Below are 13,361 nucleotides of genomic sequence, written 5' to 3' on the forward strand. Positions count from 1 at the left end.
GCTGGCTTCTGGGACAGCAACAACTTTGCAGCCACTTTGTACATTCCCTCCTATTCCAAAACGGACCTGCATCCTTTATTCATGGCCTCTGGACTGCTGCTTCACTGTGTAGCTTTAATACAGAGGCAGTTTGAAATTTTATGGAACTTTCCACAATTTATCGACTTTTCCACTTTTTCAGGTGAAAAGGACCTTTGGTCATTTTGAGGAAGCAAGGTCTTTAGCTAAAAAGGAACATGGTGGAGGTGTCGTAATGTAATAGGATGTGGACTAGTATACAGGATCCAATATTTATAGTTTATGTTGTTCAGGGCATCTTCTATAGATAGTATAGTTCAAAGAATAAATACAATTAATAGAATTCATTCACAGTTTCTGCTTTCACATAATTTTAGCTTTCTATGCCAGAATCATTTTTATTCCATTATTTTAAATCTGTATGACATTGTACCAAGTTGTCTTCATTGCTGATTTTAGGTAGCATTTGCCATGCTACCTACTACATTGTATCAGAATAATTCTTAGTTTGACCAAAATCCCTTCATAGCCTAATTATTTACTCTTATAAATTTATTCTACCTAATATCTATCATAAATAATCCAAGTTTGAGGTCATTATACCATCTTTAACTTTTTAAAAGATTTCTTACTCTGCTTCCTTGTGATTTTTTTCCCTTAAGTCTGTTGGATAGTAGATATTTAAAGGCTCATACAATCTCTGTACAATTCTCAATTTTATTACAGATTTTTAAATTCTGTTTATTTATGACATTTTAAAATGTACAATACATGTTGTGGACAGTACATCTCAGCAGTAAGCATGTTGAATAACAGAATAATAGTAATCATTTCCACTTTTAATAGCTTTCAGTCCACCTCTGTCTAAGGGAGATATGTTTTGTTTTCAAAATGTCATGGACTGTACTGTTTCACAGGTGTTTACAAAATAGCAACTCAGATAATCTTGAATTGGGTTTCACTTTGTATGAGCAGTAAACTTCTGTTGATCTTGGATTAAGATCTCCAGGGCCTGTGAATAAGTTAGGTTTACCTAAGGCCAGCTAGGAGAGTTATAATGCTATTGCAGTTTGCCTAGAGTATCCTATTAAAATGATAAATTATAATTTTTCTGTTGATTTTTTAAATCTTTCAAATGCCCATGTAATTTATTATTACATGCTATCTATGGTGGTTCTGAAACTCTGTCTTTGTAGTCTTTAGGAGGGGATTTCTTGTTGGCAGTTATATTTCATGGACTCAAAGAACAATTTCTGTAGAATTTACTGCTCATTTCATTCCTTCTATGTTTGATTGAACCTTTTCTTTTAGAGATTGAGGATGCATTTATTTTTAAGCCTGACAAAGAAATATATCTGTCTACATATATAAATCATAATTATATATATTTTTACCAAGATACTGTACTATATGGGAGTTTTCCTAAGCAGAAAGCATTTTTTGAGACAAATATATAATATTTTTGTTGCTTTTGTGTGAAGTTAAAATGTTGCCTAGTGTTTGCTGTGGTTAACATAACATTTTGGGTTTCCAGCACAGATGAGATTTGTTCCACATTGTTTTAGTAGTTAAAGACAATAGTATGGGGATAGGGGGAGAGGTTTTTTGTTGAACTGCTTATATTGTTGTTTTCTTTGTTTTATAAAGTCATTTAGATTCTCTAGTCAAGTTATTTATATTCGGAACATTTTCTGGTACTCACAGAAGACGTATAAGAGAAAATATTGAAGGTCTCATGGCAGCAATATAGGCGATAGACAACTCACTGTTGTTTGCTGTATCCAGGAATTTTTAAACAGCTCCATTACAAACTGTGCAGCGTGTACAAGCATGGGTATTTTATTAACTGTTATAAACTGGGGTACTGGTTTCAGAAAAAAACTGCTTAATGTTATGTGATAATGGCTGACTGTGAAGGATGAAGATTATGCCAGGAGCCTTCATAAAGAAGTTGTATTTATAAATAGAATATGAAAGCCCATTTTAAATTGCTTCATAAAATTTGATGGCTTTAAACGAACCTTTGTGCCAAACAAGCCAGTCTTCTTGTTTTCTAGAGGCATGGCTTAGAGCGGGATTACTCAGTGTGTAGGAGACACAGACCAGAAGTGGGTCACAAGAAGGATCATACCAGCTAATGGGCAGAACCCAGCAAAAATCCCCCAGTCTCTGTGACAGAGCAGAAGCCTTGAATGGCGGCAAAAAAGCTACACATCCCTTATAGCTGTCCTACTCTTGCTGATTCTGCTGCTTCTCCTGCTGCAAGCCAGCACCTGTGTGGTGCTTTCTGTACCTAACCTGCTTGCGTGTGGGGCCTGTTTCTGCCAGTTTTCATCCATGCTGAGATGATTACCAAAAACTGCCTCCTGTAGTCACTTCAGGTTACCATGCAAACTGGGGAGACAGTGAGAGGATGGGTTTTGTTTAGAGACCGTGAGCCGACCATGGCAGACCGAGGTGAGAACCCAGGAGACCACTGCGGGCTTGAGCGCCTTACCCTCAGTGTCACCACGTGGCGCTACTGGATCCTGCGTTCTTGCTGGCTGCCTACTGCGATTTCTTAGTGATCTGTGGAAAGTGATCTGTGTTATCCTTGTTTATCTTTCTAAGTAATATTGCTCCCTAAGAACCAGGTGTTAGTGCTGGAACTGAAATTCCTTGAAGTCAGTCCATTGCTGGGGTGCCTGTGACCACCTCACTCCTAAGTCTATACAGCTGCATGCAAGAAAAAGGAGTCAGAGGGAGACAAGGCTCCTTACCCAGGCTTGTGGAAGACTGTTTACCCTGCCTAATAGTCTGTCAGTCAATGGAAATGGAGAGATGCTCCATCTCGGGAAGATTCAAAGGAGCCCCTGGAGGAATCCGTTGCTGTCCTTTGAATGCCTCATGTAGACACCTCGTACAGGGCATTAGACAGCAAGGAGCATGCCTTCTCCTCGTCTCTCCCTCCTCCCTGGCCCAGTTTCTTTTCCAAGAGGAAATCTGCCTCCCGGCACCCTGGGGAGGGGAAAGGTGCTCACTGAGAGGCCACACTACGGTGCGCGCAGTGACTTCACACAGTTTCAAGGCGCCAAGTCCAAAGGTTTGTACCTTTGCTAGAAGATGGCAAAAAGTAAAAATAAATGATGATTTCTCTTTCTCCTTCTTTCACTATTAAAATATGTAAGCCAGCATATTCAATATTCATATTGTGCAATAGGAGGGATCAAAACAAGACTTCACACTTTTAAAATTGAAAGATCTGTAGAACGTGTTCTAAGGATGGTGACTAAAATACATAGACCACATGAGAGAGCCTCAGCGTTGGGTAATTTTTATTTATTAATTCCTTGCACTTTCTACTTTCCTTCTTGCGACCTTTCTTAGGACTTGTGACTCATTCTTTTCTTGCATTGTTTTCCCCTCTTCCATATTTCACCTTTTCTCTTAGAATCTTTTCTCTCACTTTGTTCTTCTCCTTTTGTTTTTCTGTTCTCTCTCCTGAATTGCACTCAACAATCACACCTCTCTGTCTGTCACCTTCTTCCATGACTATTATACTACCGCTAGCACTTTCTAAGTGCTTTATCCTTCGGTTTTATCCCTTGATACTTGCCCCTTTCAGGATTTCCTTTTCCTTCCCATCATAGGCATTTTTAGGTTAGCATTTTCCCTGCAGATTTGTCTGCTCCCCATCAGCAGTAGTACTGAATTCCCTCTGCAGTAGGAGGAATGGGAGTGGGCAGATGCTAATTCTGTCCTGAGGTAGCATCACCTATGAAGAGGAGAAGGAAAACTGCGTCTGAATTCAGCCCAGACTTTTCTTTCTCCTGTTGGTACTGCCAGTGTCAGGGGAAGGAGCCGACTTCAGAAGACTGAAATGCCAGTCTGAAACATCAGTTAAGGTCAAAGAGGAACATAGCACTAGTCCTTCTAAATGCTCACTGATTTTAAATGTTAATATTGAGCTTTGTGAGATAAGGGGTTGGGGGATTTATAGCCTCACAGGTTTTTGATTCCATGCCCATTACTATTTAATTAGTTATTTCTCTTACGAGAGTTGAGTTCTGCTTTTACTTTTTCTAGCGTTTGATCACTACACTCCACAATCTTCTTATCCAAAGTCTCTTAATAAATATTACATAACAACAGAAGATGGTGGAAAAAGTTGTGTTGTAGTGGGGTGCACTGAATATTGGAATATTGCATTAGGCTCCACTGCTTAGCCATTACTTAGTCAAGTCTTCATTGATTTTCTATATATTACCTCAATTTTTGTGTACCTCTTCTTTCTTCTCTGGTGGAGGAAGGGAACAGTGGATAAAAATCTCTCTGCCTAATCAGAGCAGATACAGCTGAAAAGGCATTATTTGGGAATGCCATTTCTGGATACTACCAGCCCTCATATGCAGTTGTTCAGATGCATCCATCTCCACGTACAAACCTAAACAGACTACTTTTTTTTTTTTTTTTTTTTTTAAATAAAGCGTGTTATCAAAGGGAAGGCTATGTTTAGGTCAGAAAAATGTTTGGCTTCAGGCAATAAAATTATTCTTCAGCTTTTAATGGTTATTTTCTATTCTGTCTCTTCAGTGCCTTAGAAACGCTTCACAAAGCCAGGCTCCTGAGGTGCCAGGAGCAGACACTAGGAAGGGGTTCAGCAAGCAGGGCCTAAAATAACACTTAAATGTAGGTGCATAATGAAGAGAGGATAAAGATGATCATAGGTAGCAGCTGCACAAGGCAAAACTACATTTCACAGTAATTGTAGTGGCCTACTTGTGTCATCATAGGTTCAGTGCCATCCATGCTCTCTACTTCCTTCTGAGGCTCTGTTTCTCTATCAATCTTTTGGCAATGACAGCAGATGCTCTTAGAACTAGTATGATGTGTCCAGATTAAGAAGAGAATGCTGAAAAATAGGAAAATACCTAATAAGATCACCAGGGGACTGGATAACCTGAATTTTACAAAAAGAACAAGCTTGTTCACTCTAGCAAAAAGAAGATTAAGAGGAATATTGAAAAATATTGATGATACAAATACTGGCAGGGGGAAAATATTATTGAAGCTAAAAGACAACTCCAGCCGTGAATAAACTTAGACTGGAAATTAAAGGAAGTTTTCCAACCATGAGAGCAATGAGATTCAAGAACACTCTTCCTGTAAGTATAGGAAGAGAAACATCCTGAACTGAATTTAAGAGAATTTTGAAAAATTTCTAAAAAGGACTATATGACACTGTTGAGTACTGGAATCCCACTTTAATTGCCTTATGTCCCAGCTAACTTTCACTTTGGACTGCATTCTTCAAAAATTGAAGAATTTTTAGTGGTTTTATAATATTTGAGAGCATTTTTCGAAAATGCTTGTTTACACACATATGCACCATCTATTATAAAAGGTCTCCTGGGAAGCATTTTTTGTAAAAGTCTTGTCTATAAAAGCATCCATTTAACCCATTTCGTGTCCTCTGAGCTATTTTCACAGGGTTGTTTTTTGGTTTTCATATGAATAAGTGGGAGGTGCTCTGTTCTACCAGTTGGAATTATTTTGGAGCCTGTACAAAAATTGACAACTTTTTCTAAAAATAAAAAAAAGTATTTGCTCATTCGTAGGATCTTACCCATCTGACACAATTAGACTGAGTTCTTTTAACATGGGAACAGTGAACTAAGCTTGCACAACTCTATGAATCAGTCATTCTCAATAATAGCAGTTTGCAGAAGCTTTGTTCTTTCCTCTTCACCTGTTTTTTGGTGTAATTGGGATGAGCATTGTTTAAACTTATCCACACGCTCCAATAAGATGTTATGTTCCAGAAAATGAGTACTTCACTTTTAGACTGTACCTCTAACAGTCCCCAGTCTGTAACTCCAGTGCATGACCCTGTTTTGTCTGCCATTGTCACTGGGTTGCCCTTAATTATATTGATATATTCAAAGACTTCCCATATGTAAAAGACTAAAATGCTGCATCATATTTTGCTACTATGTTTTCCCTTTCATTTACATTTCTTAAAATGCCTTGGAATTTTGTCACAGTGCCTTCATACATATGCATGACATGCCACTGCAGAAGGCAGAACTCTTTATTTTTAGAACTTATGAAAAATGCATCCAAACTTCAAAGATTAATTAGAAATCAAGATTTCTGATTAGATATTTTGGGATTCAAATAATATGAGACCACTAGAATGTAGACAACAAAAAGGGTGCTATTAATGTGTCTTTAGAGAGAGAAAGTATCTTGCATAAATCCCAAGCAGTCTTCTAAGCGTTTGGGAGACAGGAAATACAAAACATAAGCTAAAATGACAATTTTGCTGCCTACAGTTTGTAGCTTGTGATAGTTTTAATATGATTGCATATTGTTTCTTTCCTGCTACATCACTAAACATGTGAAGTGTCCTGGAATAATCTGTGTTCTATATATCAGAATTCACCGAAACACGAACAGAAACAAAACTTGACATAGTGTCATGATATGAAATTTCTGTAAGGATTATGTGCTGGCATAAATAAATTTTAGGATTGAACTGCTTTATTAATACATTTATAATAAATGTGACATTATTATCTACCTTTTTCTGGAAATATTTGTTTTCTTAGCAGGTGAAAATCCACTAGCAGTTTTTATAAAGTTGGAAATTTTTTATTAACTTTCAGCTCTCGGAGATGTACAAATTTGAAGTCTTTATGGATGAATGACTTTAATTAGGAATTTAAAATGTAAATCAAATACCACAGTCCATTGCTAATCTGTGCTTACTAAATTTTGCAGTATTTTGTATTACAAATATTTTGTCTGCTTTCTCAAAAAAAAAAAATTAACAGATTCTATTGTGAAACCTATTATGCTTATATGTTTATTGAACTGAAATAATGGGCTACCTAGAGCTAGTAGTATAAAACCAAAAAATTACTGAATAGAAATTATTCTAAATTTTGAAACATAAGCATCTTGAGGTGAACAAATAGAAATGTCAGAACTGCATACCCAAAGGTAGAATTTGCAAACAAACATTAACACTTTTAGTCTTACTCTTGGTACCTTTAAGTCTTTTATTTTATTTTCCTGTTTTCAAGGGAAAAATCCAAGGTTGTTAAATTTGTGAAGGTTGTAAGATCTTTGAACTATGTCCAATGCCTACAGCTTGTGGAATTCATAAGCTTCACCATTTGATAGTGATTCACCAGTTTGCTCTTCCAATGATTATATAGTATGCCAGAGAAAGTCTCTCTTCTGTGCTTAGAAACTGAACCCACTGAAAAAACACTGCTGTGCAATTTACAAGCTGTGCAGCAGAACAAAGATGTCAAAACAGAATCTGCTTCCTTTTTTTACCAAAAAAGTTTTCTTGGTTCAAAACTGTCCTTCTCTGTATTGGGCCAGTTCATTAACAAATAATGTTTGCCTGCCCAGAGCTCTGCTCATTTACAAAATCTGCATCTTAACTATAGTATTTACTTAGTTCTCACTAACAGTTCTCATAGCTCCTCCCAGGACAAGGAAGGTGATTACTGCATACAAGAAGAATCCCATTTTTAACTACCTATAGTTTATTCTCTTTCAACAGTAAAACACTTCAATCAGATCTACCCGAAACATAACAAATTTGCTACAATCTGCAGTCTTAGATGTGCTCAGAAAACATTGTCTTCAGGCATTCAAAACAAGAACTGTGTTTATTATTGAGTGGCTAATGTGAAGAGATAATTTTCAAACATTAACTCTTCCTTTTTCCTCTGCTTTATATCCCTGCCTTACTCAATAAAAATAAAGCAAAACAAACAAACAAAAAATTCCACACCAGGCGATAAGAATGGAAATTTTCATTTAAAGGAAGGGATGATAGGCAGGAACATGCAAAAAACCTCATGTGGTTAGCCTTGAATATACCAGGCACTGGGTGGTACCCATTAAAATGACTTCAAAGCAACGTGCAATACATTACTATAGGATGGAAGAAGCAGTTACTCTAACATCAGAAGTGAATTGGGTTGTTTAACTTCTCGGCTTCTTGAGCATTATAGCCATTTTAGTATAATTAAATGAAGATGAGTTGGATGACTATTACTTTTCCATATTTGGAGGGCCTAGCTGTGATTCATACTTTGTGTGTAAAGTATGCAACAGAAATGTAGTAGATCTTGGAATACGGCCAAGCGCTGTTCCATGTTCATGAGTATACAGAAATATGGAGATTTACTATACTAGATTAAACCTATATTCCATCTAGTTTAATATAGGTTAGTACCCATCCAATATAGTATATAATGTCTGGCAGTATTTAGAATCAGATGCTTCAAATAGACATGCAAGAAATCTTAAACCAGCTTGTTGTGGAGTAATCTGTCACATGGGAAATTACTCCTAACCTTTTACTGCTGACAGTTTGATAAGTGCACAAAGGAATGAGACTTTGTGGCTTTCCAAGGGTAGTGAAGGTAGTTTCAGAAGAGAGGATTCAGTGTGTGGGAGAAGACTGTTTAGGTCACATTGCAATTCACTTCCCAAAGGGTACATCCAATACCTCTCTGTTTACACAAAATACTTTTTTTTTCCTCTCTCTCATGTCTCAGGAAAGAGGTTCTTGGTTGTGTATGCCTAGAACATAATCAAAGAAACTTGGTAAAATATAAACCCAAAAGAGTTTACAGAGATTTATATTAACGAAAGTTAAAAATTGTTCCTGATAGGTTTCCAAGATACAATTTCCTTTTACCTTTTCACTACTAGTTTTCATTACAAGTGGAAGTAGTGGGCTCAAAATATAGCCAATTAAATTCTGTACAGCATCATTAGGCTGCGATACACAATGAGATGAACAGGTTTGCTAAAAAACAGTCCTTTGTTTTCCATGTGATTATAATGAATTTTCTTACACAAATCTTTCAACAGTCCCGTGTTCTAACAAGACAGCCATTTTAAATTACAATTTTCATCACTCCTAAACAGTTGTGACTTATGAAAAAAAGAGCTGAAAAGAATTGGTTATTATTCACTCCAGCTATGCTAAATGAATAGATGTATTTGCTTCTGCTGAAGTGTTGAGCAGTTGAAGTTATACTCTGCAAACTGAACCGCTTCCTTAGCCCATTAGATAGATACAGAGTATCAGGATCTATAAATGCATCCTATCAAATATTTATTTTGCACTGTACTTAACATTCTTTGTTGCTTTTTTTGTTTGTTCTAAAAGGACAGTCTCTGCATCAAGGTCTGTCTGAAGTCTTGTCTGCTGTAACTGTGTTGACCCATTCCCGCATGTGTAGGTAGAACGAGTGCTGAAGAGGAGGCATGTTTGCTGGTGAAGTTACACTGTCTTCTGAAATGGGGTAATGCAGGCTGACAAAAGCTGTTTCTATTAGGATAACGGCATACCTTAGAAGTTTTGCTGACATGTCTGCACTGCAGAGATCTGCTGGCATAGCTATGGCCTCAGTTAGATAAGCAAAACCAAATAAAGAGAACAGAGGAAGGAAGGGACAGCTGATGAGAGGAAGGGGAGTTAAAAGTAAGAAAGTTTTGCTGCATAGCAAGAGAATTATGAAGGTGTAGGAGGAGATTTTTCAAAGGCATGAATGATAGCTAACTGTCTAAATTTCACTTTCTGCTTCTGAAAATCTCTTATTAATATTACACAGAGACTGAAGTAAGATAGAGGGGAAGAACAGAGAACAGGAGAGAGAATGTCTGTAGGAGGGATCTAAAGAGAGAGGCTGAAGATGGTTAATAAAGCAGAGAAATGTCATTCTTGGGGTAGCATGAGTCACACACCAGGATAAGGAAAAGGGGAGTCAAATGACAGCCATGAGCAAAGGGAAGAGGCGAGGCTAAAAACACCAAATAAGTAGAAGAAGAAACTTAGCCTTTAAAAAAGGTACAAGTAGTTTATTTAAAAAGAAACAGACATTAATGCGGGTTGTGCTGGGATATCGGGTGATGGCAAGGAGAGTGTTTGTGTCTAACCTCATCTGCACGTAGATGCTACTGCAGTGCACCCCAGGGTGCTGCTTCTGATTATCCAAACTGAAGGCCTGCTACAGCATATCATGGCTTCCACTGAGGCTACACATGTAGATGTCAGGTGTAAATGCAGCCCTAAATGCCTTTTAGGCTAGTACGTATATTTCAGCATAATTCACAGCCTTTATTATTGACCAGATTCTCATTTCACAGCAGGTATCACTTGCCCATTTTGTCACAGGATGGCTTGTCACAAGAAGTGTGACTAGGCTTCAACAGAAAGAAGCAGACTTCACCTACTGTACCACCTTTGCCTGTCAGAAAGAATTACATAGATAAATAAATGTACCTAACTGTCATGTTTCTAACCGCTGCTCTAAATGCTAGGCAATAGTCTCCTTTGGTAAGCAGAATATAGATACCTAAGACCCCAGTATCCATTATTTCCCTGCTGTCTCACAACTGGTTTTGTAACAAGGCAAAATGTGTGCTGTTCTCCTCCCGTGTAGACTAGATTCAGAAACTACTGCTGCTAATACTAAACTGAGCTGGAAAGTGGCTGTGCTGTAAATCTAAAAGTTCTTGATTCAAGCATTGCAAATAACCAAGTCAAATAGGTAATGATCATAGAGGTTCTTGTTATGCTAGATGAAAAAGTAGAAAAATAAAGGCCTCAGGGGTATCTTTTGAGAGTTTGAGAGAACTTCAGTGTTCTTGCGGCACAGCCATAGGTAAGTTCCCTCTGAAGTGAGCTCTGACCAGAGGACTTAATGCTGTAGGGCAGTTCTTGTCAGCTGTGGTGTGTCACAACATAGGTCCCCACTTTGAATCCAGTCCACTCTGTCAGCAGAAAAAGCTGCTGTGTTGAGCTATTCCCATGTCACAGGCAACATGCATTTCTTGAAATGTTATGCCATCACAGCTTGGTTGGTGAAGTTGCACTAAAGGGCTACATCACCTCCCTGAGTTTCGTTCCTTGAACTGTCCCCTGCTAATGATAGACTCATGAGACTGGAATGTGGGATAAACAAATAGCCAGTGAAGCAATCACCGAGCTTTAGTGAGGAATCTGCAAACACAAAGAATAAGAAATGTTTGAGTGAGAGAGGTAAAGAATACTTGTTGAATCCAAACTAACCAAAAAAGTGTCTTTATACTACACAGTTTTGACTAAAGTTTCACCTTGTGTGCAGGCAAAGGCATCCCAGTGCTTCAGCCCTCTTGATCCTTTCCTTCTTCTTCTACTAAAGTTACAGCATCCAATTTGTTCCCATTAGCAACATCCACTGTCAGCCAGTGGCTGGCTGATATTGCAGTTCTTTGCTCTTTAGCATTTCTTCTACAAGAGCCGACAGTGTTTCAGAGAGATGACACTCTCCCTCTTTGGAGACAGCCAGCTGCCACTATATTTTCTTCTCTCCCAATGGTGTATTTTGGCAGTAGATTTCCTTTGCAGCTGTGACTACAATTTGCATTTGGAGAGTATTGGTTTAGAAAGAGAAGGTATTTAACAGAGCTAACAATTATTGTTTTCAAATGGTTGGAAAGGTGATGAAAATTCCAGTCAGTGCTTGTGCTTGTGGATTAAAAACAAATATCACTCGTTGCCATAAATGCTGCTTCTCTCTCCTACTGTGACAGCTGATAATGGCTGAAACACAGATGCCACATTAGCCCAGGTTTTGATAGGAAGGGATTTTCGGTGGGGACTTACTTCTCAACCTGGCTTCAGGTTTGGAGCCAGGAGCTTTCCCCTTCAAGGAAAGCTGGACTGCATGTGTGTAGGACAAGGAAGCTGCACTTGTTCCTAACTTCCGAGGAGACACCTTGGCTTTTTGTTCTTTAGGTGCTCTGTGAACTTAAAACTGTTGGTTTTGTAAAGGGCAGAAGACAAGAAAAAAGTGCTACTTAGTATGTGTTAAAAGAATTAGATAATACACTTTTCCATTTACAGAAAAAGTCTTTTTTTGTCTAGGTTTAAACAATTTTAAATTATCCTATTTGTTTTTTGGCAGCAAAAATATGAAAAGAATGAAGTTCAAAACTATGTTGTTGCAAGCTTTTATCTCTTTTTTTGCTGGCCATTAATAATAAACAAGCAAGAATTACAGGCTTATAATTAAAGGTTTCATAGTTGCTGCTTGGTTTAAAATGACCTTGAAGTGGTATTCTTCTTTTCATCTTTCTTTTCTCTTTGCTAATGTACATTCCAGCAGGGCTAATTCCCCTTTTTTTTCTCCAAGGGCTTTGTTGAAGTGAAGGCAAAACTTTGACTTTCGTCTCTTCATATTTATGATAATCTTTTTCTTGTCACATTCTTAACATTTTACTGCATCCACTTTCATTCCATTGTGAATGTCCCTTGTGCTCTAAGTCCAATTTTCTGCTTTTACCTCACAGTGCTTAAACTATCCATTCTATTCTGTTCTGTTTTCATCAAGAACCAGCCCTTAGCAACTAGATAACAGCCTGATACTGAAGATTTCTTCTTTTCACACACTATAATACATCTTTTCTCTTCCAAAGAGATTTCTGGAGCTCATCAAATGCCCGTGCTACAGAACAATGCATCCGTGTGCTTTCTCTCAAATATCTTTTCTCTTCTCAGAACTTTGAAATGCTAACTTATTTATTACTCTCTTCTAAAGAGAAAGCAAACAATTTCATCAATCAAGTTGAATCCTTTTGTGTTCCCTTTTTATAATGTAGGTATAATCTCTGGAAAGCTCTTGGCTGCAAATTTTTTAGAGAAAGCCAAGGATTTCTTTAATAATTAGTGCTACATTCATTAGAGAGGACCAAGCTCTTGCAAGTAGTGCTGGCATTATCATTTTATTCCAGTCCTGTGTTTATATGCTTTCATGAAGACAAAATGCTCATGCCACAAAGCAGAAACACATGTACTGAAAGGGTCTTAAAGGTCATGCTAGCCTCCCTACATCCTGCTTCTGTTTTGGCTTAGTATCCTCATCCTTTTCCAGAGCAATGCACTTTGATTTACAGATTGCAGAGGGCAAAAAACAGCTACCAGAGGCTGGAAATGAAGTTGAAATTATCACTTGTCTGCCCTGGCCACTTCCTCCTCTTGAGCACACGGAGCAGCAGAGAGCTTGAACCTGTGCCTTATGTCATCCTCCTTGTTGGCCAAGTTTACCAGCCAAGCAGTGGTAGCGCACGACCTTGGAGGATGTGTATCGTTAGTGCTGAAGCTCCCCAACTGCAAGTCTGCTATGCCACACAGTGCTCAGCAGGCCAAATTTCACATAATAGTAAAAAAGATACTGTTTTCAGCTAAAAGTTCGATAAAGATGCATAGCTGTACACCAGCTATGGTGACCTAAAAAAGTGGGAACTGAATGCATAACTACTTGTCTTTCTTCTGTGCTCTGTGA

At 37.9% G+C, this 13,361-nt stretch overlaps 1 protein-coding gene across 6 annotated transcripts in view; it reads left to right on the forward strand.

Moving 5' to 3' along the window:
- Positions 1–13,361, forward strand: part of SYT1 (synaptotagmin 1) — a 457,999-nt gene that overhangs the window by 301,287 nt on the left and 143,351 nt on the right. The window lies entirely within an intron of this gene.

The sequence above is a fragment of the Aptenodytes patagonicus genome, chromosome 1 (assembly GCF_965638725.1).
Source record: "Aptenodytes patagonicus chromosome 1, bAptPat1.pri.cur, whole genome shotgun sequence".
In the NCBI taxonomy this organism is placed as follows: Eukaryota; Metazoa; Chordata; class Aves; order Sphenisciformes; family Spheniscidae; genus Aptenodytes; species Aptenodytes patagonicus.